This window comes from Astatotilapia calliptera, chromosome 9 (assembly GCF_964374335.1).
Source record: "Astatotilapia calliptera chromosome 9, fAstCal68.1, whole genome shotgun sequence".
NCBI lineage: Eukaryota > Metazoa > Chordata > Actinopteri > Cichliformes > Cichlidae > Astatotilapia > Astatotilapia calliptera.
Genome location: NC_137430.1, coordinates 12,583,510 through 12,605,803, shown reverse-complemented (window position 1 = coordinate 12,605,803; position 22,294 = coordinate 12,583,510). Strand labels below are relative to the sequence as shown.

General features: G+C 44.7%; 9 non-coding genes across 9 annotated transcripts; all 9 read left to right on the top strand.

The window, feature by feature from the left end:
- Window positions 1-1,652: 1,652 nt before the first annotated feature.
- Window positions 1,653-1,724, top strand: trnag-ucc (transfer RNA glycine (anticodon UCC)). Its single transcript has one exon. It is a non-coding gene; the product is annotated as a tRNA-Gly (tRNA).
- Window positions 1,725-2,299: 575 nt separating this feature from the next.
- On the top strand, window positions 2,300-2,381 carry trnas-aga (transfer RNA serine (anticodon AGA)). Its single transcript has one exon. It is a non-coding gene; the product is annotated as a tRNA-Ser (tRNA).
- A 1,354-nt stretch (window positions 2,382-3,735) lies between these two features.
- Window positions 3,736-3,807, top strand: trnag-ucc (transfer RNA glycine (anticodon UCC)). Its single transcript has one exon. It is a non-coding gene; the product is annotated as a tRNA-Gly (tRNA).
- An 8,515-nt stretch (window positions 3,808-12,322) lies between these two features.
- Window positions 12,323-12,404, top strand: trnas-cga (transfer RNA serine (anticodon CGA)). Its single transcript has one exon. It is a non-coding gene; the product is annotated as a tRNA-Ser (tRNA).
- Window positions 12,405-13,765: 1,361 nt separating this feature from the next.
- On the top strand, window positions 13,766-13,837 carry trnag-ucc (transfer RNA glycine (anticodon UCC)). Its single transcript has one exon. It is a non-coding gene; the product is annotated as a tRNA-Gly (tRNA).
- Window positions 13,838-14,412: 575 nt separating this feature from the next.
- Window positions 14,413-14,494, top strand: trnas-aga (transfer RNA serine (anticodon AGA)). Its single transcript has one exon. It is a non-coding gene; the product is annotated as a tRNA-Ser (tRNA).
- A 3,150-nt stretch (window positions 14,495-17,644) lies between these two features.
- trnag-ucc (transfer RNA glycine (anticodon UCC)) lies at window positions 17,645-17,716 on the top strand. Its single transcript has one exon. It is a non-coding gene; the product is annotated as a tRNA-Gly (tRNA).
- Window positions 17,717-18,994: 1,278 nt separating this feature from the next.
- Window positions 18,995-19,076, top strand: trnas-aga (transfer RNA serine (anticodon AGA)). Its single transcript has one exon. It is a non-coding gene; the product is annotated as a tRNA-Ser (tRNA).
- A 2,007-nt stretch (window positions 19,077-21,083) lies between these two features.
- On the top strand, window positions 21,084-21,165 carry trnas-aga (transfer RNA serine (anticodon AGA)). The gene has a single exon. It is a non-coding gene; the product is annotated as a tRNA-Ser (tRNA).
- The last annotated feature ends 1,129 nt before the right edge of the window (window positions 21,166-22,294 follow it).

The following is a 22,294-nucleotide window of genomic DNA, read 5'->3' as shown; positions in this document are numbered from 1 at the left end:
AATCTGTGGAAGCTCCGCAATAGCCACCACCAAACAACAATTGAGTTATTTTTACACATCTCCCAGCATCTGGCCAATCCACCACCTTTCAGTGTTTATACCGTTACGAGAAAAAAAAAAGAAAAAAAACTCATCGGCCCACCGGGCAAATGCCCAGTATGCCCGATGGCCAGTCAAGCTATGATCACCACCAGTGAGCTGCGTCTCCCACAATGACAGCTTCAACTTGAAAGAACGTATGCTGTCATAATACTGCGCGACAACTTTATTGCATCCTTGAAGCTGTTTGTTCAAGTTATTCAGGTGCTCTGTAACATCCACCATAAATGCAAGTTCTGCATCCATTCTGCGGAATGAAATTCTAACACTGGTTTGCCCTTTTCTTCCATGAACTGTTCAATTTTTTTCTTGTAAATCAAAGAAATGCCTCAGCATAGCACCTCAGCTCATCCATTTTACCTCAGTGTGGTATTGCAGGCCATAGATGTGGTCTTTTTCTCTGAAAAGGCTGACAAACTGACGGTGATTGAGGCTTCTGGAACAGATGGGATTAACAATTTGGATGACCACCTTCATGACATTATCCATTTTTAATGACTTGCAACACAAAGCTTCCTCGTGCAAAATACAGTGAAAAGCCCAAAAATCAAATACTCCATTTGCAGATTGCGCTTTATCTCTGAACTTGGTTACGGCGCCTGCTTTTTTCCCAATCATTGAGGGCGCACCAGCTGTAGCCAGGCTGACACCGTGGGACTACTCCACTCCAACCCTGTCCAGTGCGCCGACGAGTGTGGTGAAAACAGCAGCTGCGGTCGTTGTATCTGTAATCGGCACCAACTCCACGAACTCCTCTGTAACGGTCAATGTGTCATCAACTCCGCGGATGAAAATTGCCAGTTGCGGAACATCTGTAATGTCCATGCCTTCATCAATTGCAACTGAAAACGCAATAAATAACTTTACTTTTTGCTTCAACTGGCTGTCCAAATCCTCTGAAAGATCAGAAATCCTGTTGGCAACTGTGTTTCTTGTCAGGCTGATATTTACAAAGGCCTGGCGCTTTTCAGGGTACACTATCTCCGATGCCTTTATTATACGTTTTTAAACCCTCAATAAATGGTTTTGATGCTAGTGCAATTTCATTAGCGATGAGGTAGCTAGCTTTCACTGCATTGTCACTGATGTCTAGGCTGTGAGTAAATACAGACGGCTGTTTCTTCAGACCCACCAACGGTTCATTCACCTTCTCTCTACTTCACTGTCCTTGAAAGTAGTCATATTTGTCGGCATGAAGACTCACATAGTGGTGACGGAGGTTATATTCTTTCAGATCTGCAACATGCTGGGAACACATACATACAAACATACAGTTTTCCTATTCACTTTCGTAAATAAATAGGAGGATTGATTGTGATATATGTGATAAGACTTTTAAAGATCCAGATTACCTGAAGGAACACGGGCAGATCAACATTAGAAAAGGACAGCACGAGTGAAGCTACTGTAAAAAGTGTTTTTGTTATTTTTATTATCTAAAATCAACTTCTTTTAAAACCTCACAAGTGTGTAATCACAATGCCCACCTTGTTAATTGTCCTGAAAATCTGTATAAGCCAGACAATGAATCAGTGATGTTGCAGTCTTTCACAGCGATGGTGGTATAGCGGCAAACATAGCTGCATTCCAAGCAGTTGACCCGGGTTCGATTCCCGGCCATCGCAGTTGCCACTCGCGGTGCTGTTCAAGCATGTGGGCTGCGTACTGTTTTACACTAAACACGTTCTCCGCTCTTTCTGCAAATGCTTACAATGTCAGGCCAGGTGCATTCTTCATCGGCCTCGCTGCTACCGTTTGCTGTGGAAAGACACTGTTCACACAGGCTTTGAGTTCTCATCACTTCATACCTATACCTTCTTACATGAAACTGGGATTGGACACGCTACTTCTTCATAAAGACACCCAGTCCCACTTTAAATATTGTGCTCAATGTTTGGAATGAAGATAACATTTTACTAACCATGTACTGATCAGCTCTTTGCGGTGGCAAAATCATCAGCTGTGTGTGTTACTGTTCATGCAAACAAGCAAGCTAATGTCAGCCAGTTAGCTTCAACCGCAGCTGTGCTGCACCAATCTCACGGAACTGCAAAACCACAAGCTTTCGCACCAAAGTCATGCAGCTACCGCATTTACAATCCAGCGTGGCCGTTGTTGTGCACATCCTACTTGAAAGATGTGTGGCGTAGGACTTGGAAGACGTATGTCTTTCAAGTATGTAGTTCCACAGCCCAATGTGGTTGTTGTGGCCGAGCGGACAAGGCGATGGACTCGAAATCCATTGGGGACTCCCCGCACAGGTTCGAATCCTGTCGACAACGGTCAGCTGTTTTGCGCCAGTCCAGACGTTGATTTGAGAAGAAGGCATGGAGATCACCTGAGAAGGTGCCAGGAGAAAGAGCCAGGCCTTTGCTTGTGAAAATAGAGCACGCAGAAGCAATGGACCCAGCTATGTCCTGACAAAATTAGGCACATACTCAGTAAACATGGCATCCTTCAATTGGTCTCTTAGCCACCCCACACGTTCCCCCGTGTAGTCGTCCAGGATCCAGTCTGAGTACCGCCAATGACTCATGCGTCTGACAAATGCTCATTGCTTTGCAAGAGGATCGGGATTGGAGGCACAGCGGATTTCACCGGGAATGGGACAACAGCAGAAATAGCTTCAAACATTACTACATGAAAAGCACAAGGAGTGGACACATTTCATTGTTTGGAACACTGCTTTTCACTACAGCTCTTTGCATGTAAAAACTTTGCTCTTCTCCACAGCTGGCTGACAGACACGCAAAAGCGCAAGCAAGAGTGGCCACAGACCCACTATGCCGGCCTTTGTACACTCTCTCCATCTAATGATAGAGAGGAAGGATACATTCACTACTTCTAGCCTCCACTATTCAAATTCAGTATTTTCACAGTGTCCTAAAAGCTTCCTGAAAAGCCTTTACACTGTTTTCCAAAACGCTGCATCCAGAGCACAGTCAGGGACTGGAAGGACAGAGTAGATTTCCCCCATATGGACTTCTCTCTTCATTGGCTCCCAATTAAATCCCAAATAAAAATCCAAATACTTGCCCTCACACACAAGGTCTTGAATAATCACCACCAATTTTGTCTACAAGATCTCACAGTGCCATATCATCCCAACAGAGTGCTTTGCTCTCAGACTGCTGGCTTCCGAGGGGATTTTAAAGTGCAATGGAAGGCAGAGCCATCACTTTTCAGGCCCCTCTCTGTGGAACCAGCTCCCACTTTGTATTCGGGACACAGACACTTGCTCTCATTTTTGAATGAAGCGTAAAACCTTTTTGCCAAAGTCCAATAACTTGAAAGAGGAGCCAAAGACGTCCTCGTCCCAGATTCGTCCCAAGACAGATTCACACCTATTCTCACCTTGTCTGCTGTGACCTGAAGAACTCGCGTGACCATTGCGACTCTCAAGGTGCTAAAAATCACGCAAGAGTTTAAATGCGTGAGAGGCCACACTTGAGTAGCAAAGAAGCTTTGCTGATGAGATTAAATGTGCAGTTGCATGAAAGCACTAGTCTTTTTAGTGATCCACCTTTTGACCAGTTTAGAACCTGACAAGCGAGTAATCACAATGCCCACCTTGTTAATTGTCCTGAAAATCTGTATAAGCCAGACAATGAATCATTGATGTTGCAGTCTTTCACAGCGATGGTGGTATAGCGGCAAACATAGCTGCATTCCAAGCAGTTGACCCGGGTTCGATTCCCGGCCATCGCAGTTGCCACTCACGGTGCTGTTCAAGCATGTGGGCTGTGTACTGTTTTACACTAAACACGTTCTCCGCTCTTTCTGCAAATGCTTACAATGTCAGGCCAGTTACATTCTTCATCGGCCTCGCTGCTACCGTTTGCTGTGGAAAGACACTGTTCACACAGGCTTTGAGTTCTCATCACTTCATACCTATTGTCGAGGAAAACCTGTTGTTTTACTGTTACTTGGTTATCATTTACAGGCACTGTCATTATTTCATCATTACTTCATTAGTCTGTATTACTTATCTTCAGTTTATCATGTATCATTTATTGTTTATTTCAGAGCACGTAGGATAAAACCCATTCTAGATGTAATACTCTATCATGTGGCGAAAGCACCTCTCGAGCTAGAGGGTCCAGTTGGGCCTCCTGCAGTCACTTGCAGGCTTACACAAACATGCACATACAGAGTTATGTAAAACACGCACGTTCACATACACACTTAATAAGAACAGAAAGGTCGTCTTAGGACAGTCTCTCTGAGAGCTACACTATCACAAAATGCACAATGTATTACACACTTGTTTTTCTCTAAAGTAGCATATGATGTCCATATAAGGAGAACTTTTTGAGTGCGAGGAACTGTTATCATTGCCAGTAAAGTCTAACTGTGTGACGTCATAATGACTATAAAGCTTTCTGTCTTTGTGCAAACGAAGAAGAAGTCCGGCTCTTCCCACACTGTAATGTGTGTTTTAATAAATGATCTGTGCTGACCCAAACTATATCCCAGTCGTAGTCTCTTCCTCAAAATCCGAACCATGACAATTCTGGTGCCGAAAAACCCGGTTTGAGGAGGGACAAATGGAGCGTGGCTGGGGTATAAGTGGTGTCAGACGGACAGCCAGGAGGTCGACTGAGTGATGGGCCCCGAGATATGAGAGGTAAGCACCGCCTGTTGATGGATCTCCAAAGGTGCTGAATTGGAAATTAAACTAAATTAAATGTTCACTCAGTGGAGCTTCTGTTCTGTCCGTGGTGATTTTGGGGTAATTAGTGTTAAATGTTTGGGGAATATTTTACTGATACAAGTTATGGCTGTTTATTGTGGGAAGCGAATTTTGAGTTAAGAGGTTAGATGTGTTTAAGACAATACGGTTTAAAGAGTTTTAAGAAGAAGTGGGTTGACTGGATGCCAGCCAGTCACCCGGTAGTCTAGGGCATTTTGTTTAATCGATTATTAGAAACGCGGTTTCGGGCGTCAGATAATTAAACTGGAGGCGGAGACCTCGCAGTGACGCTTATAATATATTGAGTAAACTTGTTTAGGACTGGGGACGCGGTCCCCTAAGGGCGCAGTGGCTCAGCGCTGTGGCGGTGACTCCTGATCGTGGACGCATGGTTAGGCTATTTGCTCGGTTGGTTGCCGGGGGAGGTCGAGCACCCCGAAGAACCAAAGTGGTCAACGGAGATCACTTTCTTTACTGCGCCAGATTGATTGATAAGGTCAGACCTGGCTGCATCCTATCTAACGTTGGGCACACTGTGAGCTTTAAGTAAAGCGAAAAGCGTGATCTGGGATATGTCACGTGGCTGGTGGAGCTCCGTGTTTTCCTGGCGGGGAAGTAGTTATAAATTAATTAGTGTTTAGAAATCTGACGCGGCCGGTGAGGGCGTTCCCGACGCGGGGATTGACCAGCAAGGCGCGGCCTGGGCTGAAAGATGCTTTTAAATTGGTCTGAAAGTTAGGAATATCGGTATAGAAATAGAGAAATAAAGAAGATAGCTGTTCTGGCATATAGTGTTTTCTTATGTCTATGCGGGCCCGGGTGTAAATAGAATATAAATTACCTGTGTGTGTAAATAAGTTCTATAAATCTGTTAAATCTGAAACTCCTGCTAAACTTCCTCTCTACAAACTCTTTTCTCTTCTCTCCCTCTTTCTCTCAGATGGGATTCTGTGTGTGTATGTGTGCTGGAAAAAAAAAAAGGAAAAGGGTCTCTCTCTCTCTGTCTCTGTGAGAGAAAAAAGGTGGGGGCCGAGTGAGCCCGCGGGGCCGAGCGGGTCCGCGGGAGCGAGCGTGTATGCTGTATGGGGAAGAATGAGGAAGAAGGGAGTGAGAAGGAGCGAGTGAAAAGGGTAACCGAGTGTTTGGTGATTTTTTTTTATTTTATTATTTCAGAGGCGGTGTGTAAGAGTTTTGACTATATTGATTAAATTCTGTGGTTTTGGAGTTGGTGACTTTAGCTGTGAGAGTTGTGAAAAGAGCAGGTTTTTCTCTTGTTGTGATGTTGAGTAGAAATTGAATGGTCTGTGATTAATCGGTGATTTTCTGCCTATTGTGCTGCGTGGAAGACATAGAAGTGTAGAACTGTTTGTGGTTTATCTTTGTTTGACGTTTTATATAGAAGAGAGTTGGTTGATTCAGGGTGATTTCTCCCGTTTAAGGGAGGAGTTGGATTATGGTTATGTTAAAGCTTTGCTGTAGGGGTATGAGTGTGAATTTGTGCTGGCTTCGCATGTTTAAATGGATGCATAGAAGTTTGTGAGTGAGAAATTGTTATTGGTGGGGTTTAAAGTTAGTAAAGAGTTAAATCAACCCTCCTCAAGAGTTCAATAATTTAGGCAGTTATGTTTATACAAATACTAAATGTATGTTTAGTGTCTTCATACAGGTGTTTTTTTCTTAACCTGGAAACCTGAGTCCGGCAGCAGAAGACAGGCCAAGCTTTGGCTAAAAATTCACGGCTGGACACCAGAGTTGTCCCCACCCCACCCGGGAACAAGAGAGAATGAAGTTTTAGACGGGTTTTTCTCGCTGAACTGCTCTGGGTGCTGTGTCCCTGAATCTCACCAGTGTTAACCTCTGGCGGAAGACATGGAAAAAAGGAAAAGATGTTCCTGGTAAATGACTGAAAAAAATAAAACCACACACAACCAGAGAAAGGTATGAGAAGGGTGTGGAACAGACACATGTGCGTGTTAGAGAAATGCCTCATTTGAGAAAAAGTTAAATTAACCCACATACAGACGCACCCATACATGCAATGAAGAAACAGCTTACATACATGTGCACGTACATGCAAGGTTAAAGTAGCGACAGTTAACATACACCTGTTTTTAAATGATATAGTTTATACACTACTGATAAATAAACTCTCTGGGTTGCAGGACAACAACTTAACTTCAAAAGAAAAGATACTGGTCTGATGATTAAGTGAGGACACGACAAATTTAGTGGTCAAAAGAGTTAAATTGTGACATGTTTTTGTTGATTGCTTAAGACAAATGATTACTGAATGACAGTAAATTCCTTTTTAGGTTTTTAAACATGATTGTAACAATTTTAACACGTACCTGTGTGTCCTGCCAACTTGGGGGGTTATGAGTTGATTATATGGTGAGAAAAAACAAAAAAGGGGGGAGAGGAGGCCCCGTTGTTTCTCCCCTCTCTGGATAACACAGCCAACACAACACAGCCAACACAACATCATTTTCCTGTTCGCCTGTGGTTGTTTTGTTTTTGTTTTTTCTGAAAGCCGAAGCTGACCTGGACTCCTACCCTCCCCTCTACCATCGTTGCCCTCTCCGCTACCATCTTTGACCCTTTGACCCCTGAAGGCCACAGCAGCTGGACTCACAACAACAACTTGAGGATGTCAACAGTGCTGCAAAAAAGCGATCTCATGCAGCAGAGACGGAGAGCACTAAACCTAAAGCCCGTTTCACTACACGGGGGAAATTCCCAGACTGCGTCAGCTGACAGAGCTGTGACGAGACGCGCATGGAGCTAGGAGGAAAAGGGAGGGTGAGCAAAAGAATGCTGACCTCTGAGAAGAGCCGAACAGCAGAGCTGCAGAAGGCCGTGGAGCAAAGTAAAGACAACATAAATAGACTCCGATCTGACGTGGAAGGAAAAGACTCTGAGGTTTTTGCCCTCAGTAAGAGCTCAAGGCATGAGAACAGAAATTGAGCATGGCTCCGGAGGAGCTGGCTGCTAATTGAACCCATCAGTCAGACTTGGAGTTTCACGTACAGGACCCGAAATCAGGCGGAAGCTTGCTGGAGCAGGAGGTCGTCAGACCTGACGCAAAGCTCCAACAGCAGGAGTAAGCCCTGAAAGAGCTACAGAAGCAAAAGGGTCAAGTTACAAGGAGAAGATGCAGGCAGCTGCAACAACGGATGCAAACAGACCCAAAGAGGAGGACAGGACCCCAGGGCATGCTTCAGGCCGCTGGTTTACCTAAACTACAGAACAGGAAGGTGATGAACACAAACATACACCAACACACAAACACACACTTCTGCATGCGCCGACTTAGAATGAAGAGAAACACACACATGAACACTTATGCACTCGTTGAGGGAGTGAAAACTGATACATACCCATGCACCAAAATCAAAATGTTGATTCAATTCACTAAGAAGTGACACACAATGCTCCAGCTGCTGCAATGAAGAATGCTTTACTGACAAAGGCTCAATGCTGCACACAACAAATTCAAATACAGAATCTGTTACAATAATAAGCCCAGAGGGCATTTGTGTGGTCTGGGGAGCAGGGTCCGGAGAGGTTTGGTTATGAAAACGATGCCTGTGTGAGATATCTGGGGCTTAAGGCCTCGACTTAATTGTTTACTGTACACTAAAAAAAAAAAAAGAAAACAGCCTGAGCAGTGGTGCAGAGTGAAAACGATGAATTAACAGTGTGAGTCTTATTTCAGAGCGCCACATCATTGTGATGGAGATTTAATAAAAGGAGGAACACACGGACAAAGAAGAAGAGAAAGGGGGGGCAGCCCTTGAACACGATTGCCTGAGGTATTAAAGTTCTGTACTAAATTCTGGTTTCCAGTGTGAGAAAAGTCACGCAGTGCCAGTAGTAGAGCTAGGGTGAGTGATGATTCTAAATTACTGTAAGTAAATCATTGTACACCCGTTCAAGTTTCATGATAACTGGGATCTAGACTTTGTTGAACTCTAGGCAATTTGAACAGCTAAGATTTGAGTGACCACGTAGCAGTTGAATAAAAGTCATTGAATAAGTGTTGAGATAAACTGGCAGAATTAAGAGAATTAAAACATTTCAAGAGCTCAAATTACTTAATATGGAAACGGTTCTATTTTGTTTCACGAACGCAAAACATATAGGTTTATGAATATGAAAAGGTTGAGGTGGTGTTGATTTGACTCTGTGTAGGTTTAGGTTGGTATTTTTATTGATGGGAGGAATATTCAGTGACAAGTCCTAAGACCCGGGCGTTGGTATTTTTGTTTTTGTTATTTTTCATTTTATTTTGTTTTATATTTTGAACAGTGCACTGATTTTTGTTTGTGAATCTTTTCTTTAAGCAGATCTGCACATCGGAAATTACAAGCATTACACGTCGGCGAGAAAATTGTTGTAAGTGAGTTTCTCCGCATTGAAATGGGTTCTGGAGGAAACACTTGTGGGGACAATTAGAAATGAGAGTCCCTGTCTAAAAAAGGATTCAGCGAGGTAATCCGATCTCAAGTTCTTGTTTTTCTTTTTGAAATGACGTCATTTTGCTGAGGGCGGAAATCTAAATGCGGCGATGGTTTCCACTATCAGCAAAGGAAAGAATGAATGAATGAATGAATGGATGAACGACTGGAAATAAAACAAACGGACTGACTGGTAAAAGATGACAAGACTTGACTACGACTCAAGGTTAACCTCCACCGAGATAGAACAAGAGGGTGGATGAATTTATGTGTGTTTCTTTTTACAGGAGTAGAAGGATGACAAAATATTCGAGGATGAGTGAACCTGTAAATGCCATTTTTGTGTCTTGTGTTGCTTACAGAGGTAACTGTGCAGCGTTAACATTTACACTCCTCCTCTGACAGGAAATCTTTTTATAGCACCTCTGGAATGTGGATGCCTGACTGCGGTCAATGTGCTGCTAATGTTTGCTTTGCTTTGTTAAGAATGCGTGAGAAGGGTGCAGTAGAAAACAGACAAGTGACATGAAAACAAGTAATAATAACAAATAACAAATTTGGGGACAGTTTGACATAGAGCTCACTAACTGGCCACTAGGGAGCTCTTAGTAGTGATACACAAGTGGAGTAACATTGCCCAAGGGTGAATAAAACAAATTGTGGCAATAATAGTGATTTAATGATCGGAGAAATCCTGAACATGATACTTGTCTGTTGTGCTGAATCTTTTATTACTCTTATGATTTACAGGTGGTTGTAAATAAGCTGTTTGATTTAACAGATTTGCTTTTTAGGTGAATGGGGAGTGAAAGGAGTTTAACATGTAACTGCTGACTAATGTTTTTAGAGAGGATGTGTAATGTTCTTGTGCAGTTTGCAGTGGGGAGATTGCAAATACAACTAGAACTATTAATTGAGACTAATTAAAACTAACCTGAAACTGAGGAGGTTTTAGATAAGGAGGAATTAAAAAGGATATAAAGTGCATTTGATCTTTGATTGCAGGTGTGACCATGAAGATTTTTGGTACAGATTGCAGGTTGTTGCTCATTATTGAAGTGTGCTCATAAAGGCAAAAAGCTATATAGGGGGTCTATGATTTCCTTTGTGTTTTAATAATTTAGGTATGGCAAAATTAAAGGTTTCTAGACAATTTAGGGAACGAGTGAGAAGCATAATTGGATGATCAAAAACTGAGTACTACATTTAAATGGAAGTTAGAATTAAGAATGCCCAATTTGTTTGAGGTCTGTTGTTCACTTTTATACACACACTGCAAATGTGCTTATAAGGAGCTGGCACTTAGTCTATGAAGGTCAAAAGCTTCATCCGACAACGGATCGGATTGATATATTGGAGGTATTGACTTCAAGTGCAGAGGGTTAAATGCATGCACGCTTACACACATAGGCATAGCATAGGATTGGAATACATATAGTTAACAACATTAGGTTAGGAGAGCCAGTGCGGGAGAGGGGTTGGCTTCTGTCTCTTGCAGAGAAAGGAGTAGACACCAGACCAATGAGGTCTCGAGGAGTGCGGGGAGGAGATGTGAGCGGAAATGGCACCGAGAGCTGTGCTACTGAGCTTCCAGGGGATGGAGAGGTGTAACCTGCTCTGCCTCAAACCTTCAGCAGCATTGGAACATGAAAACCGGAAGGATGGAGGGAGCGTGCCAAGCTCCGGAAGTAATAGTTCTGCTTCCAGTGATCTCAGGGTGAATGAGCAGAGGGGAGCTCAGGGAAAGGCGTATTCCAAGTCACAACACGGGTGGTAAACAGAGGCAGAATAATCCTCTGCAACGTGGCTGGCTCGCTCAGTAGTCTACCTGGCGGGTCGAAGAAAGAAGAATCCGAGGGCGTTTCTTCACCCCAAGAGGAGGTGGTAAAGAGGCCTGAAGTGTGACAGGCTGAAACTCGAGTCTGAAGCTAAAAGGACAGCTGGGTTGTGGGAAAATTGGAAAACAACGGAGGTGTTGGGGTTGATAAGTGTCATAACGTGTTTGTTTGTTTGGAGACAAATCCTGGTGTGAGTTGGGCTGGCAAGCCAGCCCAAAAAGGAGGAGATGTCGAGGAAAACCTGTTATTTTACTGTTACTTGGTTATCATTTACAGGCACTGTCATTATTTCATCATTACTTCATTAGTCTGTATTACTTATCTTCAGTTTATCATGTATCATTTATTGTTTATTTCAGAGCACGTAGGATAAAACCCATTCTAGATGTAATACTCTATCATGTGGCGAAAGCACCTCTCGAGCTAGAGGGTCCAGTTGGGCCTCCTGCAGTCACTTGCAGGCTTACACAAACATGCACATACAGAGTTATGTAAAACACGCACGTTCACATACACACTTAATAAGAACAGAAAGGTCGTCTTAGGACAGTCTCTCTGAGAGCTACACTATCACAAAATGCACAATGTATTACACACTTGTTTTTCTCTAAAGTAGCATATGATGTCCATATAAGGAGAACTTTTTGAGTGCGAGGAACTGTTATCATTGCCAGTAAGGTCTAACTGTGTGACGTCATAATGACTATAAAGCTTTCTGTCTTTGTGCAAACGAAGAAGAAGTCCGGCTCTTCCCACACTGTAATGTGTGTTTTAATAAATGATCTGTGCTGACCCAAACTATATCCCAGTCGTAGTCTCTTCCTCAAAATCCGAACCATGACACTATACCTTCTTACATGAAACTGTGATTGGACACGCTACTTCTTCATAAAGACACCCAGTCCCACTTTAAATATTGTGCTCAATGTTTGGAATGAAGATAACATTTTACTAACCATGTACTGATCAGCTCTTTGCGGTGGCAAAATCATCAGCTGTGTGTGTTACTGTTCATGCAAACAAGCAAGCTAATGTCAGCCAGCTAGCTTCAACCGCAGCTGTGCTGCACCAATCTCACGGAACTGCAAAACCACAAGCTTTCGCACCAAAGTCATGCAGCTACCGCATTTACAATCCAGCGTGGCCGTTGTTGTGCACATCCTACTTGAAAGATGTGTGGCGTAGGACTTGGAAGACGTATGTCTTTCAAGTATGTAGTTCCACAGCCCAATGTGGTTGTTGTGGCCGAGCGGGCAAGGCGATGGACTCGAAATCCATTGGGGACTCCCCGCACAGGTTCGAATCCTGTCGACAACGGTCAGCTGTTTTGCGGCAGTCCAGTCGTTGATTTGAGAAGAAGGCATAGAGATCACCTGAGAAGGTGCCAGGAGAAAGAGCCAGGCCTTTGCTTGTGAAAATAGAGCACGCAGAAGCAATGGACCCAGCTATGTCCTGACAAAATTAGGCACATATTCAGTAAACATGGCATCCTTCAATTGGTCTCTTAGCCACCCCACACGTGCCCCCGTGTAGTCGTCCAGGATCCAGTCTGAGTACCGCCAATGACTCATGCGTCTGACAAATGCTGATTGCTTTGCAAGAGGATCGGGATTGGAGGCACAGCGGATTTCACCGGGAATGGGACAACAGCAGAAATAGCTTCGAACATCGAACATTACTGCATGAAAAGCACAAGGAGTGGACACATTTCATTGTTTGGAACACTGCTTTTCACTACAGCTCTTTGCATGTAAAAACTTTGCTCTTCTCCACAGCTGGCTGACAGACACGCAAAAGCGCAAGCAAGAGTGGCCACAGACCCACTATGCCGGCCTTTGTACACTCTCTCCATCTAATGATAGAGAGGAAGGATACATTCACTACTTCTAGCCTCCACTATTCAAATTCAGTATTTTCACAGTGTCCTAAAAGCTTCCTGAAAAGCCTTTACACTGTTTTCCAAAACGCTGCATCCAGAGCACAGTCAGGGACTGGAAGGACAGAGTAGATTTCCCCCATATGGACTTCTCTCTTCATTGGCTCCCAATTAAATCCCAAATAAAAATCCAAATACTTGCCCTCACACACAAGGTCTTGAATAATCACCACCAATTTTGTCTACAAGATCTCACAGTGCCATATCATCCCAACAGAGTGCTTTGCTCTCAGACTGCTGGCTTCCGAGGGGATTTTAAAGTGCAATGGAAGGCAGAGCCATCACTTTTCAGGCCCCTCTCTGTGGAACCAGCTCCCACTTTGTATTCGGGACACAGACACTTGCTCTCATTTTTGAATGAAGCGTAAAACCTTCTTGCCAAAGTCCAATAACTTGAAAGAGGAGCCAAAGACGTCCTCGTCCCAGATTCGTCCCAAGACAGATTCACACCTATTCTCACCTTGTCTGCTGTGACCTGAAGAACTCGCGTGACCATTGCGACTCTCAAGGTGCTAAAAATCACGCAAGAGTTTAAATGCGTGAGAGGCCACACTTGAGTAGCAAAGAAGCTTTGCTGATGAGATTAAATGTGCAGTTGCATGAAAGCACTAGTCTTTTTAGTGATCTACCTTTTGACCAGTTTAGAACCTGACAAGCGAGTAATCACAATGCCCACCTTGTTAATTGTCCTGAAAATCTGTATAAGCCGGACAATGAATCAGTGATGTTGCAGTCTTTCACAGCGATGGTGGTATAGTGGCGAGCATAGCTGCCTTCCAAGCAGTTGACCCGGGTTCGATTCCCGGCCATGGCAGTTGCCACTCGCAGTGCTGCTCAAGCATGTGGGCTGCGTACAGTTTTACACTAAAAACGTTCTCCGCTCTTTCTGCAAATGCTTACAATGTCAGGCCAGGTGCATTCTTCATCGGCCTCGCTGCTACCGTTTGCTGTGGAAAGACACTGTTCAAACAGGCTTTGAGTTCTCATCACTTCATACCTCTACCTTCTTACATGAAACTGTGATTGGACACGCTACTTCTTCATAAAGACACCCAGTCCCACTTTAAATATTGTGCTCAATGTTTGGAATGAAGATAACATTTTACTAACCATGTACTGATCAGCTCTTTGCGGTGGCAAAATCATCAGCTGTGTGTGTTACTGTTCATGCAAACAAGCAAGCTAATGTCAGCCAGCTAGCTTCAACCGCAGCTGTGCTGCACCAATCTCACGGAACTGCAAAACCACAAGCTTTCGCACCAAAGTCATGCAGCTACCGCATTTACAATCCAGCGTGGCCGTTGTTGTGCACATCCTACTTGAAAGATGTGTGGCGTAGGACTTGGAAGACGTATGTCTTTCAAGTATGTAGTTCCACAGCCCAATGTGGTTGTTGTGGCCGAGCGGTCAAGGCGATGGACTAGAAATCCTTTGGGGTCTCCCCGCACAGGTTCGAATCCTGTCGACAACGGTCAGCTGTTTTGCGGCAGTCCTGACGTTGATTTGAGAAGAAGGCATGGAGATCACCTGAGAAGGTGCCAGGAGAAAGAGCCAGGCCTTTGCTTGTGAAAATAGAGCACGCAGAAGCAATGGACCCAGCTATGTCCTGACAAAATTAGGCACATATTCAGTAAACATGGCATCCTTCAATTGGTCTCTTAGCCACCCCACACGTGCCCCCGTGTAGTCGTCCAGGATCCAGTCTGAGTACCGCCAATGACTCATGCGTCTGACAAATGCTGATTGCTTTGCAAGAGGACTGGGATCGGGATTGGAGGCACAGCGGATTTCACCTGGAATGGGACAACAGCAGAAATAGCTTCAAACATTACTGCATGAAAAGCACAAGGAGTGGACACATTTCATTGTTTGGAACACTGCTTTTCACTACAGCTCTTTGCATGTAAAAACTTTGCTCTTCTCCACAGCTGGCTGACAGACACGCAAAAGCGCAAGCAAGAGTGGCCACAGACCCACTATGCCGGCCTTTGTACACTCTCTCCATCTAATGATAGAGAGGAAGGATACATTCACTACTTCTAGCCTCCACTATTCAAATTCAGTATTTTCACAGTGTCCTAAAAGCTTCCTGAAAAGCCTTTACACTGTTTTCCAAAACGCTGCATCCAGAGCACAGTCAGGGACTGGAAGGACAGAGTAGATTTCCCCCATATGGACTTCTCTCTTCATTGGCTCCCAATTAAATCCCAAATAAAAATCCAAATACTTGCCCTCACACACAAGGTCTTGAATAATCACCACCAATTTTGTCTACAAGATCTCACAGTGCCATATCATCCCAACAGAGTGCTTTGCTCTCAGACTGCTGGCTTCCGAGGGGATTTAAAAGTGCAATGGAAGGCAGAGCCATCACTTTTCAGGCCCCTCTCTGTGGAACCAGCTCCCACTTTGTATTCGGGACACAGACACTTGCTCTCATTTTTGAATTACCGTATTTTCACGACCATAAGGCGCACTGTGCTAAAAGGCGCAGTCTCAGTTATGTGTGCCCTTACTGTATTTAACACACACATAAGGCGCACTGGACCATAGGGCGCATACAAGTACCGTATGCGTGTTTAAAAATAAAACGGGAGCAAACCCGAGTTCGGTACCTTACTCACATTTCTATTACCGGTAATCGTCATCATCAACAACACACAAGCATACAAGTGTGCGTATTTAAAAATAAAGCAGGAGCAAAACAAAGTTTGGTACTCACATTTTTATCATCAATCAAACCCATCAAAGTCCTCATCCTCTGTGTCTGAATTGAACAGCTGCGCTAAATCTCCATCAAACATGCCAGGTTCACTGTCTTCACCGTCAGAGTCACTTTCCGTGCCGTGCGGCTCCTCGGAAACGATGCCGGCTTTTGCGAAAGCTCGAACAACAGTGCCAGCAGACATGTTAGCCCAAGCATGTACAATCCATTGGCAAATTGTGGCGTAACTCGCCCGGCGCTGCCTTCCACTCTTAGTGAAACTGTGGTCTCCACCAGTCATCCATCGCTCCCAGGCCGCTCGCAGCCTTACTTTGAACGGGCGGTTCACACCGATGTCCAGCGGTTGGAGTTCCTTTGTCAGGCCTCCCGGAATGACAGCAAGCTCACAGTTCATTTGCTTCACAAGTTTTTTCACATCGGCTGTGAGATGGGCACGCATAGAGTCACAGATCAACAGCGATGGTGATGCGTGGAAAAAACCACCTGGTCTCCTTATATACACCTCCCTCAGCCACTCTTTCATCATTTCCTCATCCATCCAGCGCTTTTCATTTGCCTTAATGATGATTTCTGCTGGAAACTTCTCTTTAGGCAAAGTCTTTCGCTTAAAAATCACCATAGGCGGCAGTTTCTGTCCATTAGCATGGCAGCCAAGCACAACAGTAAAAGAAGACTTTTCATACCCCGTTGTGCGTATCGCTACCGTGCTGGTCCCCTTCTTCTCCACAGTGTGACTCACCGGGATGTCAAAAGTGAGCGGGACCTCGTCCATGTTTGTGATGTGGCTGGGCTGGATGTTTTTGTCGCCGATGTGTTTGCTGCAGTAGGAGCGGAAGATGGCCAGCTTTTCCTTATACCGGTAATCCGCTGGAAGTTGCTGCGCTACCGTAGTCCTGGTCCGGATGGAAAAATGGCACCGTTTCATAAAACGAAAGCACCAAGACGGACCTCCTTGGAAATGTTCAATGTTCATCTTTAAGCTAGTGAAACTGCTTTTAGCCGAATGGTGACCGTCGAAACGCTTCTCCCGCTCGCTCTTTGCTCGATGATCCACCGCTCGAGTCTTTCCTCCAGCTCGGGCCACCTCGCCTTATGTCCGCGGAAACTCAGCTGAGTTTTCTTGACCTGCCGGAGCTTGTTTTCCAGCTTCCTCCATTTGCGAACCATCGATTCGTTAATCTTAAATTCTCTCGCCGCTGCTCGATTTCCATGTTCCTCCGCGTAGCTGATGGCCTTCAGTTTAAACTGCTTCGTAAGCGTGTCTCTTTGCCATTTTCAGGGTTGTTAAAACAACGATGTCCTGCATAATGCACATACCTGTTCTTTTATACAGGTATGTGCGATTGTCCCGGTATATACGATCAACGCCCACACTTCACCCTTTAACGTTCTCATGGTGTTCTCTACTACGTCCTCCTTACAACACATAGGGCGCACCGCGCTATAGGGCGCGCCGCACTTTTTGAAGAAAATCTAAGACTTTTAAGTGCGCCTTATGGTTGTGAAAATACGGTAAGCGTAAAACCTTTTTGCCAAAGTCCAATAACTTGAAAGAGGAGCCAAAGACGTCCTCGTCCCAGATTAGTCCCAAGACAGATTCACACCTATTCTCACCTTGTCTGCTGTGACCTGAAGAACTCGCGTGACCATTGCGACTCTCAAGGTGCTAAAAATCACGCAAGAGTTTAAATGCGTGAGAGGCCACACTTGAGTAGCAAAGAAGCTTTGCTGATGAGATTAAATGTGCAGTTGCATGAAAGCACTAGTCTTTTTAGTGATCTACCTTTTGACCAGTTTAGAACCTGACAAGCGAGTAATCACAATGCCCACCTTGTTAATTGTCCTGAAAATCTGTATAAGCCGGACAATGAATCAGTGATGTTGTAGTCTTTCACAGCGATGGTGGTATAGTGGCGAGCATAGCTACCTTCCAAGCAGTTGACCCGGGTTCGATTCCCGCCCATCGCAGTTGCCACTCGCAGTGCTGTTCAAGCATGTGGGCTGCGTACTATTTTACACTAAAAACGTTCTCCGCTCTTTTTGCAAATGCTTACAATGTCAGGCCAGGTGCATTCTTCATCGGCCTCGCTGCTACCGTTTGCTGTGGAAAGACACTGTTCACACAGGCTTTGAGTTCTCATCACTGTTAGGTATTTTAGTACCATGGTAGCATTTACTGGATATTGTTTTATAGTGACATTATACAGGAAAACTCTGTCATTCAATAAGGCCCCTTTGTTTTAGTTATTTTTCTCTTTGACCCAAGAATTGATGTGTGAGAATCACAGGCTGGTACAAGGTTGAAATACCACAGAGATCACTCCCTCAGCTACATTAGTTTCTTAATCTTTTAGACGCCTGTTGAAGGCCAAATGGTTTGTTTCAGATTTCACTAATGTAAGAACTCTTCGTTTTGTGCCTTGAAAATATGTCGCTGAGATAATCACAATTATAGCTGAACTGATAAACTACACAAAGGATGCTTCTTCACCCATGGGCAGGAAGACGCTGCCTTATCTTGGTCTGTACTGGTTTAAACTGATAAATCTGCTGTCTCATGAATTTTACCCTCTATATAAACTGTTGTACTTGTGAATAAAGTTGAGTCAATTTGGGAAGACAACCTGAAGCAGTCTCTGTTTTCTTGTTCTCCCAAGCTGCTCCCGAGCTCGTACTAACACGCTGAATGGCATGCTTGAATATTACTTGAGAATATACTTGACTGTGTTACAGACTAAGGGACATTCTCTGCTGATAGGTGAAGGTACATTCTCTGCTGATAGACGTCCACGCCTCGAAGGAAGTCGATCCACGGATTAGGCCCTGGAAACCGTTTCCTTCAATCACTTCATACCTCTACCTTCTTACATGAAACTGTGATTGGACACGTTACTTCTTCATAAAGACACCCAGTCCCACTTTAAATATTGTGCTCAATGTTTGGAATGAAGATAACATTTTACTAACCATGTACTGATCAGCTCTTTGCGGTGGCAAAATCATCAGCTGTGTGTGTTACTGTTCATGCAAACAAGCAAGCTAATGTCAGCCAGCTAGCTTCAACCGCAGCTGTGCTGCACTAATCTCACGGAACTGCAAAACCACAAGCTTTCGCACCAAAGTCATGCAGCTACCGCATTTACAATCCAGCGTGGCCGTTGTTGTGCACATCCTACTTGAAAGATGTGTGGCGTAGGACTTGGAAGACGTATGTCTTTCAAGTATGTAGTTCCACAGCCCAATGTGGTTGTTGTGGCCGAGCGGTCAAGGCGATGGACTAGAAATCCATTGGGGTCTCCCCGCACAGGTTCGAATCCTGTCGACAACGGTCAGCTGTTTTGCGCCAGTCCAGACGTTGATTTGAGAAGAAGGCATGGAGATCACCTGAGAAGGTGCCAGGAGAAAGAGCCAGGCCTTTGCTTGTGAAAATAGAGCACGCAGAAGCAATGGACCCAGCTATGTCCTGACAAAATTAGGCACATATTCAGTAAACATGGCATCCTTCAATTGGTCTCTTAGCCACCCCACACGTGCCCCCGTGTAGTCGTCCAGGATCCAGTCTGAGTACCGCCAATGACTCATGCGTCTGACAAATGCTCATTGCTTTGCAAGAGGACTGGGATCGGGATTGGAGGCACAGCGGATTTCACCGGGAATGGGACAACAGCAGAAATAGCTTCAAACATTACTGCATGAAAAGCACAAGGAGTGGACACATTTCATTGTTTGGAACACTGCTTTTCACTACAGCTCTTTGCATGTAAAAACTTTGCTCTTCTCCACAGCTGGCTGACAGACACGCAAAAGCGCAAGCAAGAGTGGCCACAGACCCACTATGCCGGCCTTTGTACACTCTCTCCATCTAATGATAGAGAGGAAGGATACATTCACTACTTCTAGCCTCCACTATTCAAATTCAGTATTTTCACAGTGTCCTAAAAGCTTCCTGAAAAGCCTTTACACTGTTTTCCAAAACGCTGCATCCAGAGCACAGTCAGGGACTGGAAGGACAGAGTAGATTTCCCCCATATGGACTTCTCTCTTCATTGGCTCCCAATTAAATCCCAAATAAAAATCCAAATACTTGCCCTCACACACAAGGTCTTGAATAATCACCACCAATTTTGTCTACAAGATCTCACAGTGCCATATCATCCCAACATAGTGCTTTGCTCTCAGACTGCTGGCTTCCGAGGGGATTTTAAAGTGCAATGGAAGGCAGAGCCATCACTTTTCAGGCCCCTCTCTGTGGAACCAGCTCCCACTTTGTATTCGGGACACAGACACTTACTCTCATTTTTGAATTAAGCGTAAAACCTTTTTGCCAAAGTCCAATAACTTGAAAGAGGAGCCAAAGACGTCCTCGTCCCAGATTCGTCCCAAGACAGATTCACACCTATTCTCACCTTGTCTGCTGTGACCTGAAGAACTCGCGTGACCATTGCGACTCTCAAGGTGCTAAAAATCACGCAAGAGTTTAAATGCGTGAGAGGCCACACTTGAGTAGCAAAGAAGCTTTGCTGATGAGATTAAATGTGCAGTTGCATGAAAGCACTAGTCTTTTTAGTGATCTACCTTTTGACCAGTTTAGAACCTGACAAGCGAGTAATCACAATGCCCACCTTGTTAATTGTCCTGAAAATCTGTATAAGCCGGACAATGAATCAGTGATGTTGTAGTCTTTCACAGCGATGGTGGTATAGTGGCGAGCATAGCTACCTTCCAAGCAGTTGACCCGGGGTCGATTCCCGGCCATCGCAGTTGCCACTCGCAGTGCTGTTCGAGCATGTAGGCTGCGTACTATTTTACACTAAAAACGTTCTCCGCTCTTTTTGCAAATGCTTACAATGTCAGGCCAGGTGCATTCTTCATCGGCCTCGCTGCTACCGTTTGCTGTGGAAAGACACTGTTCACACAGGCTTTGAGTTCTCATCACTTCATACCTCTACCTTCTTACATGAAACTGTGATTGGACACGCTACTTCTTCATAAAGACACCCAGTCCCACTTTAAATATTGTGCTCAATGTTTGGAATGAAGATAACATTTTACTAACCATGTACTGATCAGCTCTTTGCGGTGGCAAAATCGTCAGCTGTGTGTGTTACTGTTCATGCAAACAAGCAAGCTAATGTCAGCCAGCTAGCTTCAACCGCAGCTGTGCTGCACCAATCTCACGGAACTGCAAAACCACAAGCTTTCGCACCAAAGTCATGCAGCTACCGCATTTACAATCCAGTGTGGCCGTTGTTGTGCACATCCTACTTGAAAGATGTGTGGCGTAGGACTTGGAAGACGTATGTCTTTCAAGTATGTAGTTCCACAGCCCAATGTGGTTGTTGTGGCCGAGCGGTCAAGGCGATGGACTAGAAATCCATTGGGGTCTCCCAGCACAGGTTCGAATCCTGTCGACAACGGTCAGCTGTTTTGCGCCAGTCCAGACGTTGATTTGAGAAGAAGGCATGGAGATCACCTGAGAAGGTGCCAGGAGAAAGAGCCAGGCCTTTGCTTGTGAAAATAGAGCACGCAGAAGCAATGGACCCAGCTATGTCCTGACAAAATTAGGCACATATTCAGTAAACATGGCATCCTTCAATTGGTCTCTTAGCCACCCCACACGTGCCCCCGTGTAGTCGTCCAGGATCCAGTCTGAGTACTGCCAATGACTCATGCGTCTGACAAATGCTCATTGCTTTGCAAGAGGACTGGGATCGGGATTGGAGGCACAGCGCATTTCACCGGGAATGGGACAACAGCAGAAATAGCTTCAAACATTACTGCATGAAAAGCACAAGGAGTGGACACATTTCATTGTTTGGAACACTGCTTTTCACTACAGCTCTTTGCATGTAAAAACTTTGCTCTTCTCCACAGCTGGCTGACAGACACGCAAAAGCGCAAGCAAGAGTGGCCACAGACCCACTATGCCGGCCTTTGTACACTCTCTCCATCTAATGATAGAGAGGAAGGATACATTCACTACTTCTAGCCTCCACTATTCAAATTCAGTATTTTCACAGTGTCCTAAAAGCTTCCTGAAAAGCCTTTACACTGTTTTCCAAAACGCTGCATCCAGAGCACAGTCAGGGACTGGAAGGACAGAGTAGATTTCCCCCATATGGACTTCTCTCTTCATTGGCTCCCAATTAAATCCCAAATAAAAATCCAAATACTTGCCCTCACACACAAGGTCTTGAATAATCACCACCAATTTTGTCTACAAGATCTCACAGTGCCATATCATCCCAACAGAGTGCTTTGCTCTCAGACTGCTGGCTTCCGAGGGGATTTTAAAGTGCAATGGAAGGCAGAGCCATCACTTTTCAGGCCCCTCTCTGTGGAACCAGCTCCCACTTTGTATTCGGGACACAGACACTTGCTCTCATTTTTGAATTAAGCGTAAAACCTTTTTGCCAAAGTCCAATAACTTGAAAGAGGAGCCAAAGACGTCCTCGTCCCAGATTCGTCCCAAGACAGATTCACACCTATTCTCACCTTGTCTGCTGTGACCTGAAGAACTCGCGTGACCATTGCGACTCTCAAGGT